The sequence below is a fragment of the Protopterus annectens genome, chromosome 12.part0 (genome assembly GCF_019279795.1).
Source record: "Protopterus annectens isolate FY-2018-M chromosome 12.part0, PAN1.0, whole genome shotgun sequence".
NCBI classification, from domain to species: domain Eukaryota; kingdom Metazoa; phylum Chordata; order Ceratodontiformes; family Protopteridae; genus Protopterus; species Protopterus annectens.
Window position 1 is genome coordinate 1375756078 of NC_056746.1, and position 16233 is coordinate 1375772310.

General features: G+C 41.2%; 1 protein-coding gene across 1 annotated transcript in view; it reads right to left on the reverse strand.

Annotated features, from left to right (window-relative positions):
• SDCBP2 (syndecan binding protein 2) overlaps positions 1-14779 on the reverse strand; it is a 256656-nt gene extending 241877 nt beyond the window's left edge. The window contains exon 1 of the mRNA XM_044090435.1: positions 14591-14779. The gene's annotated coding sequence lies outside the window, so the exon portion shown is untranslated. The remainder of the gene's footprint in view (positions 1-14590) is intronic.
• Positions 14780-16233: the final 1454 nt, after the last annotated feature.

The following is a 16233-nucleotide window of genomic DNA, read 5'->3' on the forward strand; positions in this document are numbered from 1 at the left end:
AAATTCTTAAAAGGATATAAAAATTAAAGCTGGGGTTAGTTACAGATGAAACAGGAGATGTAAAGAAATGCTATTTTACAGATGTAAGTGTTTCTCAAAAGAAAATAGACTTTAGTTTGAGGGAGACACTAACTGCAGAGTATTATACAGCTGTTTCTTCCTGGTGATATACTCATCAGTACAGTGGTTTGATTAAGGAACTATACAGCAGAATGTACTAATACACTCACTAACATTTAAGTTAATGCAGTTAAGGTATTTTACTGTCTAGACACTTGGAAGTCAAGCACCTACATTAGTGTTTAGTCTCTTTAGTGTGTCTGAGTGTCCAGTGCAAAAGAGATATTTGAGCTTTCCACTACTTGGTATGGGGGTGGAGATCTGCTTGACCTGATGGGTGGGTTGGAATAATTAATGTTTAGTCTCTTTAGTTGCAGGACAGTGTACAATGCAAGAGGTTTAAAGATTCACAACAGTGGAAAGTCTAGGTTTGCTAGGCAACAAACATGTTGGACAAAAGTTAGGTCACTGTCCAGATACATTCCCAAATCGGGTCAATTCTTAAGGGCATTCTGTCAATGTGGCAATTCCCTGGGGTAGAGGACTTCCCAAAGGATACAATAATGCATTTTGTTGCATTAAAATTTACCAGTACTGCTTAGCAAATGGATTTGACTCTAGCAACCCAAATTCATCCAGTCACCTTCAGTATTGAAAACAAGACGATATATCCATACGGACTGGAAAACTAACAAATCAACTGATGTCCTAAAGACTGATGTGAACACAAGAGTCAACACTAATCCTTTGGATGACATGTCAAACCAAGGTCTTATATGACCAGGGTTCAGCATCAATCAGGGCTCAACTTAAAACCTCTCATCCCAAACATAGTGCATGGTAAGCATCTGAGCACTATTATGTAGAAGAGTATTTTACGAGCAATTATTTGGCTTTGTTGAAAAAACAGAAACTAGCAGCATATATTCAGCATTAAAAAACAAAGCAGGAGGTAGCAGCCATGGCTATGTAGAATAAGAGCTTTATTAGTAAAAGAGGTGAGCGCTTTCATGGCACCAGCCACTTCAGACAATCAAAGAAGAGTAAAGCACAGCATTTATACCAAGCTTATCATTGCCATCAACTGCCCAATTAATCCTTAAAGCCATATACTTACTATAAAAAGTTTTATATCTAGTGTGAAAAATTTTAAAAGCTTAAAATTAAAAACAGCTCAATAGAAACAGCACATTACATCATGCAACTTAATACATACAATATAAAAGTATAAATATATATAAAAGTGTAAAAATATATAAAAAAGTATAAAAGGTCAAGGGGGGAGGGGGGTACTACCTACTATTTCTTTAAATCTCTATTTAGAAGAATGGGTTTAATATTGATTTTGTCATTCAGGCCTACCCCAATGTTAGCTCGTAGCCTTATAATCCATTCTAGTTCCCTAGTTTCTACTCTATTCCTGTGGCAAATCCCCCTAAAGACACCTCCCCCTGTACTGAACCTGCAGACCACTCTTATCCTGCCTTGCTCCAATACCACTATAACCAAGCATGCCAATTGCACTATTTATACCAAGAATGATTTTACTATTTTTAATTACACAGACATGGTGGTTAATGACACAGCCTTTAATCTCTTTACCAAAGGACTCCATTTCGTCCCCACTAACAGAGCAAATTTGGCTCAGTTACTAGTTGATCTCAAGTTATTCACCAGAGGACTCAACCTCAAACATTTTTTCAAAGGACAAACTTGGCAACCCACAGGACTGTGTAGGAAGAGTACCTTCAATCCCCCCACCCACCCACTTCTTAAGTTATACGAGGAATTAATTGAACAGGACTTGCGTAACATGTACGACAACCCCCCCAGACCACACTCAACCAACCTGAACACCGAAGACTTTGAATACATTAACAAGTTGTTTGAAGAGCATATTAGAATCATGAAACCTGATAAAGGTGGTGGTGTGGTTCTCATGTACGAGTCTGCTTATGAGGCTAGCATGCACCATGTACTGCATGATGACACCCAATACTGCCTCACGTCCCGAAATGAATACAACATCGCACTTGCAAAAATTAAATCCTCTTTGTATGACAGTTTGCTACAGGGATCCATTAATGAAAAACTCTACAATTTTCTACTTGTCAACAAACCAATTGTACCAGTTATCTTCGGAATCCCAAAGACCCACAAGGGCACCAATCCGTTGACCTTCAGACCCATTGTCTCGGGTGTGGGGGGTGTGACTGAGCCTATTGCCAAGTTCATTGACCACATCACAAAACAACATACCCATGCCCTCACATACGTGTGCAAAGATTCATGGGAATTTCTGAAACTTTTCCCTGTGTCCAACTGCCCCCCCTCCTCCTTTCTGGTCACCATTGACATCAAAGACCTTTTTTCCAGTATTCCCCACTCTACAGGACTAGACTGGTTTAGTGACTTTTTCACCAAAGAAACGAATTTGGGTAACAACTTCATCAACCTAATTATTGACATGATGAGCACAGTCTTAAACAACAACTACATTTGTTTTAATGGGGAACTTTTCAAACAGGAAAAAGGAGTAGCAATGGGGCCTCCTGTGCCACCAACTATGCCAATGTGGTTTTGCACAGATGGGAACAGGACTACATTTTTGGCACTACTTGGGCACAGTTTGTCACCTTCTATTGCAGATACCTTGACGACATCTGCCTCATTTGGAAAGGTACTGAACTCCAACTGTCGAGTTTTTTGGAATACATCAACAGTACCACAGAGTTTCTGACTTTCACACACAACATCAGTCATGAACATCTGCACTATCTTGACGCTACCATTTATAGGGATGCCCAATCCTTGGAACTACACTCCAAGGTTTACAGGAAACCCACTTTTTCGAACTGTCTATTACACTATGAGAGTCAACACCCTTTTCATCAAAAGAAGGGCATAGTCAAGGGCCAACTTATAAGAGCATCCAGAATGTGCAGTAAACTCTCCGATTTTCTAGAAGAGACTCACAATCTACATGACATGTTCACCCAAAGAGGCTATCCTGAGAACTTGCTCAACTCACTAAAAGATGAAATCTTTGCCAAAGGGACTCCTTATACCCCCCACTGCTTGGACGCACGCAAGTGCAGATCCCCAACCTCATGTCACAACAGAGCAAAGAAATGGACGGCAATTTCATTTACACTTTCTCCGACAACTCTGAACAAATTGAAACTATTGTATCCAAATACTGGTTTGTACTGGCTGGCAATGACGACTTCAGGAGTATCATTCCGGACAAACCTAATTTTGTGAGGAAGAGGGGGCAAAACCTCAAAGACATCTTCGAGAAAACCCATTGCAACTACTCACAACTCTCACAACAACAAGGGCACCTTCAAATGTGGTGCCTGCAAGCAATGTCCTCTCATTGCAAACAAATCCCACATCTACCTTGCATCCAGACACACCTGTATCAGATCCCCCTGTCACTTTTCATGTGGAACAAAAGGGGTTGTTTATATCGGGCTCTGCACCACCTGTGGTGCCTTTTATGTGGGCAAAACAGAGAGGGAATTCAGGAAAGGCTATACGAACACACTTACGACATTGAAAAGAAAAAGGAAAGCAACGCTTTTTTCAAACACTCACTTACATGTCCCAATTACAAGTTGTCTTTCATGATCCTTGAACAAGTGCACCGTAACATTAGAGGTGCGGACTGGGAATCGACCTTGGAATACAGGGAGCTTGTCTGGCAACTCAAGCTAGATGCAGGCAGGCCCCCGGGGTTAAATGGCACACTTAGTATAGGCTCAGTTCTGAAGCTCAGAAGGGCTAGATTATAGCATGTCTCATCCTATTTTCACTATTTTTCAACACTGTTTCTTTGCCCATTGGACACACTTGCCCCAAGTCACCAAGTAGTGCAAATTCATATGCATCATAACATCTATTTTTAAGGCTAACATAACAGCACTACATTGATTCTCATATTACACAGGACTGCTGACTTCAAACTCACTTGGATCACACACACCTTTTTTTAAACTTCCACTTGTATTTGTATTTGTATTTCTATCCAAACCTTTTGGACAAGCAAAGTTTTTAATTTCATCATAACACTCACTTGGTTTACCAGTCATGTATAAACAATGCAATGTCAATTTAACCTATGCACATTTTAATGTTTCATTTTATTATTTGGCTGTTCATTTGCTCAAAACAGTCTCAATTGTTTCTTAATGCAACTCAGCTCTAACCAAACATGTGACTAATTAACATCCTCATTTAAACAGTTGCCTCACTGCAGGCAACTGTTTTTGACTTGAAAAAGCTTGGCATTCTCCAAGCGAAAGCGCTTGTCTGATTTTGCTGTTTTGTACCTACTGACTTTGGATTTTTACCATTTGGTCTGATTTTGCTGCTTTGTACCAACTGTCTTTGGATTTTTACCACTTGGCAACTAATAAAGGACTTACCTTTTTTACGAACTATTGTCTTCACTTTGCGGTTCTGGAACTACTCTTCTACTCTATTCCTAACATCTCCACCTCTATTGTCGGTATAGACTTTATCTATTACTAAAAATAAAAAATGTGTGTGTCTCATCATGGTCCCTCACATGCCTGGCTAAGGCATTTGTCTCTATTCCTCTGGTGATATCATATACATGCTCCCTCATCCGGTCTCTCAGCCGTCGCATTGTCATTCCAACATAGAAGGCAGGACAGACTGTGCAGTGTGCCAAGTATATAATATTCATACTGTCACAGTTAGCCAATATTCTGAAGGTAAACTCCTTCTTTAGATCTGAATGTAGAAATCTACTTCCAGTGTCAACGAAGGTGCAGTAATTACATTTATTGCACGGAAGGTTCCATATCTGACTGCATTTTCTATTCTTGTTTCCATGGATTGTGGTCCACATAATAATCTTTTTATAGATTTTTTATTTTTATAAGCAAATCTCGGGGTCTCACCTACCAGCCTTTTAAAATCATCATCAGCACATAGTATATTCCATTTTTTTTCGATATACTTCCTGTAAAGATCTAATGTTACTCGAGTAGGATACTTGTACTCTCATGTGTTTCTGACTAACAGTTCCTTCATCTAGGATGGTATCCATATCTGAAAAGTATGGCTTACCTGTTCCTTCCCTTGCGTCAGATAGACCCACTAATGACTGTTGTATCTCTTTTTCACTGTACCCTCTATGTATGAACCTCTATGTATGAACCTTTCCTTCATGTTCCTGATCTCCTCCTCATATATATATAATATAATATGGCTTCCCTGTTCCTTCCCTTGCCTCAGATAGACCCACTAATGACTGTTGTATCTCTTTTTCACTGTGCCCTCTATGTATGAGCCTTTCCTTCATGTTCTTGATCTCTTCCTCATACTTATTTTGATTAGCTGTGAGTCTTGATGTTCTCAGTCCTTGGCCTCTTACAGTGTTCTTAAATATATGTCTCGGGTGCATGCTCTGTCTATGGAGATAGCTATTCCTATAACATTATTTCCTATAGATTTCAGTTTCCAGAATACGGCTAACCAGATGCAGTACAGCAGCCCCATACAGAGCTCTGCACTACTAAAGTTGTTTAACATAAACAGTTTTTAGGGAAGTATTTTTATGCACTGCACATAACTCTCAATTTGGAGAGCCTGGCCAACATTTCTCAGTAGGTTCCCCCACTCTGCTCGGGAAATCAGGACGTTTGCATGACAACATGCAACAGTTATGCCCCATAATAAAGCTCTGTAATCTACAAGATAGTCAAAATCTGACAGGATACAGCATTTAAATACAAGCAATGGCAAATTCCATTAAATAGGACACTGAAGAACTCCTGCATTTGTTTTTGCATTTAAAAAAAAAAAAGAAGACTGGAAATGCACATCTGGGAAATCCATTTTCAGCAGACCCATGGATGAAGCTCTAAAAACATTACAGTACATAAAATCAGTACAGATCAAGAACATAATGTGCCAGTGTCAAAATGTCTCAGATTAGTTTAATACTGCATGAAACTACAGTTACCCTTTAAAGTTGTTCTCTGGCCAGAAATGAGGGAGGAAGAAAAGTGCCAAGCTTACCAGCTTGGCTGAAACAGTTGCTAAGCTAGTGTAAGAAAAATTCATGCAAACATTCAGATTTGCCTGTTCGCTATAACAGGAAAATAGATAAGCAGTTTACCTTCAGGTGACTTACAAGCAGTGAGAGGAACCGTGTGTGTTGTTTCCTAAACGTTTTAGTCTCGTGTACTGATCCAGTGATAAACCAGAAGGTTATAAAACTGATAAGGCCTTAATTTTGATTGGTTCCACAGAAGTTAACACATTCAAAGTGTCTGGCTTTTCCTGGTACGAACTATCACAAGACACAATTACACTAGTGCAACAGACGTCGGCATCCCAAAGCCTTGTTGCAGCTGACATAACATTTTACTCCACTGTATTTCTTTTTGATAATCCTGTTCAAGGCCCCCACCTCCCCAAAATACACGAGCAATGAAAACAGGCTCAAAAACAGCACAGTCAGTGGCACAACATGTATCACTACCCTTTGGTGCAGAAGGCTGTGGGTTTTATTCCCACTACAGGTGGACCGATTGCTGACAGTGCAGTACAGCATAAGGGGTTACAGCACTCAAGTGTGCCATCCTTTGGTGAGATGTTAAACAGAGGCCCCATCTACGGTAGCACAGGTGGACATAAAGATCCCATGTCACCTATCAAAAAGGGTAAGACAAGTTTCCAATGCGCTGGACAAATTTCCCCTAGTAGTATAAATACATTGGATGTCCCCTGAAAAACAGAGCGAGAACCACTTTTTTGTTGGAGGGGGGGGGGGGGGGGAGACAATGGGAAAAAAAATTTTGAAAATGTACAGTTTTTAACCACTGTTTGCCTTATTAAAAATGGTACCACCAGGCATTTGTCTTTTTTGAAGGAACCACATTTTTACCAAACTGAAATTTTTTCCCCAGTTTAAAACTTAAGTGATCCACTGTCTGGATGCATTATGGCTCTTTATTATCAAAATGACAGTTTCAGTTTAAAACAGATAACTCAAGGTAATGTCCACTGCACTTGGTTCATTAGAAGTGAAAATGACCCTGCTGACTTGCAAGAAAAAAACTTTTCAAGTCCAGTCTTTCAAGGGTCTCACCACCTGCAAAAAGCATGGGTTATGGGCAGCAGACATTTTGGAGCAACCAATGTGCAGCCAAATGAACAGTCATTCCACATCTGTCCTTCCCTCCTTCCTGTTATATACTCTAAAACCAAAAACATAGCATCCATGGGAACAGACAACATCCCAGGCTGTGTTTTACACGAACTTCAGAGCAAACTGGCTCCCCACCTAAGCACCATGTTCAATCAGTCTCACGTCAGGCTTTGTGCCCACTGAATGGTGCACAGCAACAGTTATCCCATTCCACAAAGGGGGAACCACCACTGATCCTGGGAACTATCGCCCTATTAGCCTGGTCTGCAAGACCATGGAAAGTATAATCATGGAACTCGTAAACAAAGACATTGGTAACCTCCAAACTCTGGATCCCACCCAGTTTGGGTTTGTGAAGTCAGATCATGCCTCCTGAACCTGATCAACTTCTTTGAGGCAGTCACCAAAGCCGTAGATGAGGGTAAGGTGGTTCACACAGCCTGTCTTGACCTCATCAAGGCTTTCTTTGAGGCAGTCACCAAAGCCGTAGATGAGGGTAAGGTGGTTCACACAGCCTGTCTTGACCTCGCCAAGGCTTTCGACACCATCCCCCACTCTGAAATTATAGCTAAACTCACTAAGCTAGGTATAAATCCCCATGTCACAAGATGGGTTGCCAAATGACTCACTGACAGAACCCACACTGTAAAAGTTGCAGACTCCAAATCTGACTTCAAACCAGTGACAAGTGGAGTACCACAGGGTTCCGTCCTAGGACCTCTCCTGTTTGGTATCTACTTCTATGAAGTACAGGCAAACACAGAATGCCTCTGGCTAACAAAGTTCGCAGATGACTGCAAACTAGGAGCCATAGTAGAATCCAAACATGATGTGGTCATCCTACAGAAGGGCCTCACTGAGACAGATGCCTGGTGTCAGAGGCATGGCCTCAAGCTCGGTGCTAAAAAGTGTCATCCCCTTTGGTACCCATGAACTACCACATAAACAGCAGTCTACTTAACACTGAATATGTGATGAGACCTTGGGACCCAGGTGGACAGTAATCTCGCATTTGATAATCACATCGCCACTCGGGGAAATCCTTCTATGTGGCACATTTCATCACAAAAGGGTTCTCATCCAGGAAAAAAAAAAAAAAAAAAAAAAAAAAAAAAGAGAGGTCATTGTTCCCCTCTATTCGGCACTCATTAGACCCATTATAGAGTACAATGCACCTTTTGTAATGTACCTCACAAGACATCTGCAGCAGCTGGAAAGGCCACAGAAGTACTTCACAAAGAGGATTACTGGCCTCAAACAGACGTTCTCAAAAAACTCCAGCTTTACTCTGTAGCATATCGCCTACACCGAGGAGATCTCTGCCTAACATATAAAGCCATGTTAACCCAGAGCTGTTGGACATGCTACACCTTAAGAAATCCAATCCCTCTGAGTTACACACTCTAGGGACCTAAACCTTGTCACCACAATAAACAGGACATGCTGGAGGGACAGATTCCTGTCCCAGAGACTTCTTATACTCGAACAAGCTACCCATCTATGTCAAGCAAAGTTCCTTATTAGCACTCTTCGAGAAAAATCTTGAAGAGTGGATGGGGAATGGGAAATACACCCCGGGGATCACTTCTGTGGCACTGTTCGACAGGGGCACAGGAAATTAACTTTCTTGGGTGGTGTAAGCCAGGAAACCTTGTTGGCTAGGCTTACTTAGGCCCTTGGGCCGACAGCCTAGTACCTGCCTATGAACCTATAAAAAAGCATACAGCAGGAAGGAGACTAGGGGTAATTGCTTTTCAGCGTTTACTTTTGCTGCCCTTATCACCTCCATTGCCCCCTGCTGCTCTTCACCAACCTACCCAATGTCTGTCTCTTGTACACAGTTATATTTTGCCAGAGTTACCTGCATACATGGCTTTCCATCTCTGAACCTGCTTTACACTCCACCTCAACTATATTATGGTTTTCTGTCCTACCTAGTTTCCCTCACCTCCATTTCTTTGTATCTGTTAAGTACTAATCACAATATCTATCACCCAACAAAGCCATTAGCACACCTTCTCAAATGTTCAATCTTCAACATCTACTAATGCACAAGTATCTTTTATACTGTAACAGTTGTCTCTACTTTTATACCACTAATCTAAAATCAGTAAGCAACTGTTAATGTATATCAATGTCTGCTCATGTACATTACTAAAAACGTCTGCTTGAATGTTTTTAATATGGAGCTTTTCTCCCAAACCTCCTCTAAAAAGTTTTATTATTTTTTTAATTGACCCAATAAGTAAAAGCAAACTAAAAATAAATACTGTGCGACTCTCAGCAAGTCAAGGTCAAGCAGAATCCTTCATCCACATGATCAGTGCTCTTTCCTGGTTAACATGTACATCTATGTTTATACCTTTTAACTATAACTAAACTAAACTAAAGATAAAACAAAAAAAATTAACAATATGTTTATCTATTGACCTTTGACTACAAAGGAAGGTCTGACTGGTTAGATGCCCATTTTCAGCAGATGTGCAGGGAGAAAAACTCTAAATTGCTACAAAATATTTAACAATAAAACAAAAGAAAAAATCTGCAGTTTAAGGCCATCCATCCACAGACCCTCCCCCCCCCCATGGGTTTGGGGTGTCACTTCAACAGTGGCAATTATCTAGAGCCAAGGTTTACACCATGGGTGGCTAGCCCTGCCACTGTAGTTCTTTCACACCACACACTTGTATGCATACTCACACCTATGGCCAAGTTAGAGTGTCCAATCTACTAGAAACCAGAGCACCCGGAGGAAACCCATGCTAGCACAGAGGACATGTAGACTCCGCAAAGAAGGCTAATGGCATATTTACAGAGAAAGGCAGAAAAGAGAATTTGATAGAGGTAAGTGAAGAAGGGAGAATAAGTAGTTACAGGGAATGAAAACGTACTTGTTCACATTTAGATGATATAGTTTACCCTGGTTCTGAGCAAGAAAAGTGCCAGATTATAGCCAGGAAATCTTTCACATTGGTTTTGAAAAATGGAAGGGAGGGTATTAACCTGACTTTTAAATGCAACGGGTAGGTAAATCAAACTCAAAAATCATAAAGACTTCCGCAAATGTAAACTATGTTGCAATAAGTAACAATATGTGATCCACCATCCTCAATGACACTAAAATCTGCTCAGGATATTATCAGGACCTCTGTGATATTACCTTCTGGCTTTTGGAACAAGACAAACCAAAGTAAATTCAACATGTTTGGAAAGAAAACATGCAGAAGTTACCCTGGTCATTTAAAAAAAGGAGGACCTCCTCACCAACTTTTCTAGATGCAACTTAAAATTTGGCCTGCTCTACAAAGTTTTAAAAATACTGCTGGATTACATCAGACCGACAGATAGATAAAAGGATACATGAATGCAACAGTGAAGTAATAACCCACCCACAGCATGCAGAATGTACTTGGTGTGGAAGAATGGTTAAGACTATTCTGAGGGTTAAGGCCACAGAGGGTTCCATTGGAGAATTCAGTGCCCATACCTTTATTATTGGTATAAGTAGCTCTGCCTGATGGAGCAGAATGGGTGGTAGCACTCATGTTAGCAGGTCAATTTAAGTCACAACCCCTCTACAGGTGGGAATCGAGCTCTTTGGCCAAGTAGTCACAGATTTGCTCCAGTCCTAACACACACAGCATGCAAACCTGGAGGGAAAGCAAGGCCAAAGAACTCTGGCCCAGTTAAATGAAGAAGTGGGCCTAACATGTACCTTGAAAAGCAAATTGCTGAGTGGGAGCAGGTGAGGAGCCACTAAGTGACAAGGGGGAGGAATCAAGACATAACAGCGACTACCTAACAAAATCAGAAATTTAAGTTTTGTAACTGTGTATGCTGTCATGTCCGGGAGATCACTATAGTTTAAAACCAAAAAAGAAATACATCATTACTTTTAAATTTAGTGTATTTGAAGCATTTCCAAGTACAATTTCCACAAAATTCACAAGGTTGTAAAAGTAATTTTAAAAGGCTTCAGGATTTTTCTCTAAATGTATTTTCTTACAAGTTTAGTCTGGAGGTGAACTCTTGTCCATCTACAAAATACTGTACAACTTAAAAGTTTATAACTTGAATGAACTACAAGGGAAGCCAATAAATGTCAAAAACAATGTACGACAAACATGATTTAGGAATGTCAAACTGTAATGTAAATACACTTCTTACAATCCATACGAAGACAGATCCCAGGAACTATCGATCTATTAGCCTGACGAGCCTGGTCTGCAAGGCCATGGAAGGTATCATCATGGAACTCATAAACAAAGACATTGGTAACCTCCAAACTCTGGATCCCACCCAGTTCAGGTTTGTGAAAGGCAGAACATGCCTCCTGAACCTGATCGAATTCTTTGAGGCAGTCACCAAAACCATGGATGAGGGTAAGGTGGTTCACACAGCCTATCTTGACCTCGCCAAGGCTTTTGACACCATCCCCCATTCTGGAATTATAGCTAAACTCACTAAACTAGGTATAAATCTCTACATCACAAGATGGGTTGCCAACTGGCTCACTGACAGAACCCACACTGTAAAAGTTGCAGACTCGAAATCTGACCTCAAGGCAGTGACAAGTGGAGTGCCACAGGGTTCCATCCTGGGACCTCTCCTGTTTGGCATCTACTTCTCTGAAGTACAGGCTAACACAGAAGGCCTCTGGCTGACGAAGTTCACAGATGACTGCAAACTAGGAGCCATAGTCAAGTCCCCAAATGATGTGGACATCCTACAGAAGGGCCTCACTGAGACAGATGCCTGGTGTCAGAGCCATGGCCTCAAGCTCAATGCCAAAAAGTGCAGTGTCATCCCCTTTGGTAAAAACTCTGTACCCATGAACTACCACATAGGCAGAAAATCTACTTAACACCGAATGCGTGGTAAGAGACCTTGGGACCCAGGTAGACAGTAGTCTCTCCTTTGATAGTCACATCGCCACAGTAGTCAGGAAGTCCTTCTATGTGGCACACCTCATCATAAAAGGGTTCTCATCCAGGAAAAGAGAGGTCATTGTTGCCCTCTACTCGTCACTCAGACCCATTAGAGTACAATGCCCCTTTTGGAATGTACCTCACAGATTCATCACCCAGAGACTCCCTATGCTGTGGAACAAAATCCCGGTACATGTGAGGCAGAGCACCTAGCTGGCTTTGTTCAAGAGAAATCTTGACCAATGGATGGGAGATCACAGATATACCCCAGGGATTATCTCAGTGTCACTGCTTGACAGAGGCACAGCAAAATAATGGGCATAGTATCCTCCAAACTAAAGGGGTGGCGAAAGCCACAAAACTCTGGGCTAGGCTTATAAATGCCCTTGGGCAGATAGCCTAGTATGAACCTATGAATAAGACATCTGCAGCAGCTGGAAAGGCCACAGAAGTACCTCACAAAGAGGATTACTGGCCTCAAACGCCCTACACTGACCGCCTCAAAAAACTCCAGCTTTACTCCGTAGCATATCGCCTACTCAGAGGTGATCTCTGCCTAACATATAAAGCTATGTCAAACCCAGAGCTGTTGGACATGCTACACCTAAAGAAATCCCAATCCCTCCAAGCTACAAGCTCTAGGGACCTAAACCTTGTCACCACAATAAACATGATACACTGGAGGGATAGATTTCTGTCCCAGAGACTTCCTATACTCGGGAACAAGCTACTCATCCATGTCATGCAAAGTTCTTCATTAGCACTCTTCCAAGAAAAATCTTGATGAGTGGATGAGAAATAGGAAATATACCCCGGGGATCACTTCTGTCTCTCCGCTGGACGGTGGCACAGGAAAATAACTTTCTTGGGTGGCGTAAGCTATAGTACCTTGCTGGCTAGGCTTATGTAGGCCCTTGGGCTGATAGCCTAGTACCTACCTATGAACATTGATGAAAATTCACCTCACCTAAGCGTCTTAAAAAAAAAAACTCACCACAATCAGATGTTGGCTTGATAAACAAAATAATGAATAGTTAAAAGTATTATGTATTCCATAGAAGTCTATATGTTTTAAGGGAGACAAGAGCTTTAAAACCCCAGCAGAGTACTAGATGACTTAAAATACACAACTTCTTTAGAACAGCACAATACAGCAGGGTAACAAAACATGCTTTGTTGTTTCCTCATAGGGAATAATACATATGAGAAATATACTGTGTTCTGCATTCATTTGTGAAACTCTGTATGAGGGGGGAAAGACAAAGAATTACTACACAGTAAATTGGCATAAAGAAGTTTTCACTTCAATTACATATCTAGCGTGATTCTACAAGGCAAAATAAAACAAGAAAGTGTTGTACAACACATCTCTCAACCTCCAATCGTTAGCACACACACACACACACACACACACACACACACACTAGAGGGTCAGAAAGATGAGCACTTTGTTGTTCACAATAGGTTTACGTATACTAGACCCTATTTAGACAGTGATAGAGGGTATTTGTATAAGCTTATTTTATGTACTCATAAAATGGACGAGTTTATGAGCAATACTTGGAGGATCAATGGAACCGATCTCGACGAAGTGTCCCATCTGAAACACACCTTGGCCTTTATTCTTGCCTGCCATGTTTTTTGGCTTGACCATGCCCACCAGTAACAGACAGATGGAGACATAATAAATCCTTAAGTGCTCACGCAGCTCGGACTCGAAAGCCGTGTGCGTACTTAGCCCCCACTTGGTGACAAATCTCTTCCACATAAAGTTGATCCTATGATGAGAGTTTCGTAACTCCGCGGGCGCCACACTGTAACATTCAGAAAGATACAAAGTAGCCAGAAGCATAACAGCAGGCAGTACACGTCCTGCCCAGAGTAATGCTGGAAACACTGGAAAGCCTTTGTGGGCTTAGTTCCTGGAGGAAACAGCCCTTCTGTTCCACTCGTGTTTTGTGTGTTGGGGTGGGCAGAGAAGCATAGCTCTGCCAGTTAGTGTCTAGACTTTTTTTTTTTGGATGTGCGGTGGGGGGGGGGGGGGTACACTACAACAATACTATCCAGACTTCCCTCTATACTTTTTTTTAAAACAAGAATTGGTTTTACTAAACAGAAGCAACGTACAATGTATGACCAACTTCTAAAAACATCCGAGACAACAAAAGGCGACAGTTTGAATCGGCTTGTTGTCAAAATGGTTATGTGAAAAGCGATTAATTTTAATGTGGTGGGAACGGACATTTAAAACATTTTAGCCAACACAAAGCTTTGTTTACGCATCAGACTCCCCCACACATCAGCAATACTAAAAGGACTCTTAAACACAGCTCGTACCTGACACTTCACTACATTCCTAAGACAAGTTAATATGAATTTTCTTAGAAACAAGAATTCATACCGAGAAACGTACCTTAAGAGACGGAGCAAACAATCAGAGCAAAACGAGAAACTAAATCTCTCAACACTGTTTTCAAACGGACTCGAACTCTTGCTGAGGAAAATATTACTAATAATGAACAAAACTCCTTCTGTTTAATAAGTGCTTCCTGGACTCGAACTGATTTCCTTCTATTTTTTTTCCTAGCACTGACGTAATGAGGAGTGGCCAAGACTTTTCCCTCAGCTGATTCTGTCACGAGGACATTAATCAGCGGCTTTAGGCTGCAGAAATGCACTTCCCCTGGGTTATTAGGAAATGGCCGTGGTTGGGACAGTCACGGTATTAAGTAAAATAAACTTTATTAGTCAAGCAAAGGCTAGCTGATTGTCATGGTACACCGCGTGATACTGGGATAAGGAGGGATGGCTGTAACACGCCACTGAACATTTTAACATGAATTATTTGACTATTAAGCTCCATACTGTCAGTAAAAACAAATATACATTTTTGTAGGGTCAGCTCACCTGCTTACTAAATGGAACAAAAATACTACACTGCTTGGGCAATGTGTCCAGTAACCACATCATTAAGACAGCACAAGCCAATAACCAGAGAATACTTACAAGCTCCCAAACATAATTAAAACATTTATAAGTAACTCATCAAAATGAAGAGAAGAAGGTAACGAAAAAAAAAAATCAGCCGTCTTAATGTCTCACATACTACATTTTCGACAGACTGTGCAGCTGATACACATGGACAATGCAGCATTACTAAATTGCAGAGAGCACACGTTAGTTATTTGTGTACTTCGTCTTTCTAAATGATTTTCTCAAGTCTGCTCTAGTGTTGTGGAAGACACCCCACACCATTCTAACTAATATAACCATTTTGTGTGGTTACATTATATGTGGGGAAAGTTCCACGCTTACAGGAGTACTAATCTAACTAGTAATTACACTGTGGCCACAGAAGTTCCCCTTGACTGCTACAAGTAACCATTGCCAATGCTTTTGAGGAGCCTGTCAACCTCATGCCTATCAATTGACCCAAGTCCAACAAGAAATCCATATGAAGTAAGAATTCAAACTGTATTCTTAATTTCCAGGGAGTATGGGTTAGCTTATTTTAGTTACAATAATAAACAAGCCTGTATTGCTGCTGATACAGCAAGTAAGTTGTTAGGTATCCATACTAAATACAAGCATGGGGTCAGATGGAGAGATGATAAAATCAGCAAGAAAAGGAAAGTAGTATTGCTGGAATCAAATTCATCCTTAAGTCTTGGTGAGTACCTTCATAAGGTGGACCCTGTTTTTACAAAATCTCACCAAGATGACACTGATATTATAGACTGTATGTTATATAGCATATATCATGGACAGAATAGGTAAAAATATAAAAATGTCAGCTGGGTGCACAAGTTCCAGGATAAAAAAGTGCCCAATCCTGGTAGGTGCACAGGACCGGCCTTTGGACAACTGGTGCCCTAGGCAAAAGGTCTCCACAGCGCCCCCCCAACACCACCCTGTGCACCCATCCTGGTCTACCTATACCATTCAGATTACTGGAAAAGCGCCCCTGCTAGAGCAGCGCCCTAGACGGCTGCCTAGTTGGCCTATGCCTAAGGTCGGCTATGGGTGCGCTGGTACCAGGACTGGAAAAATGAAAGT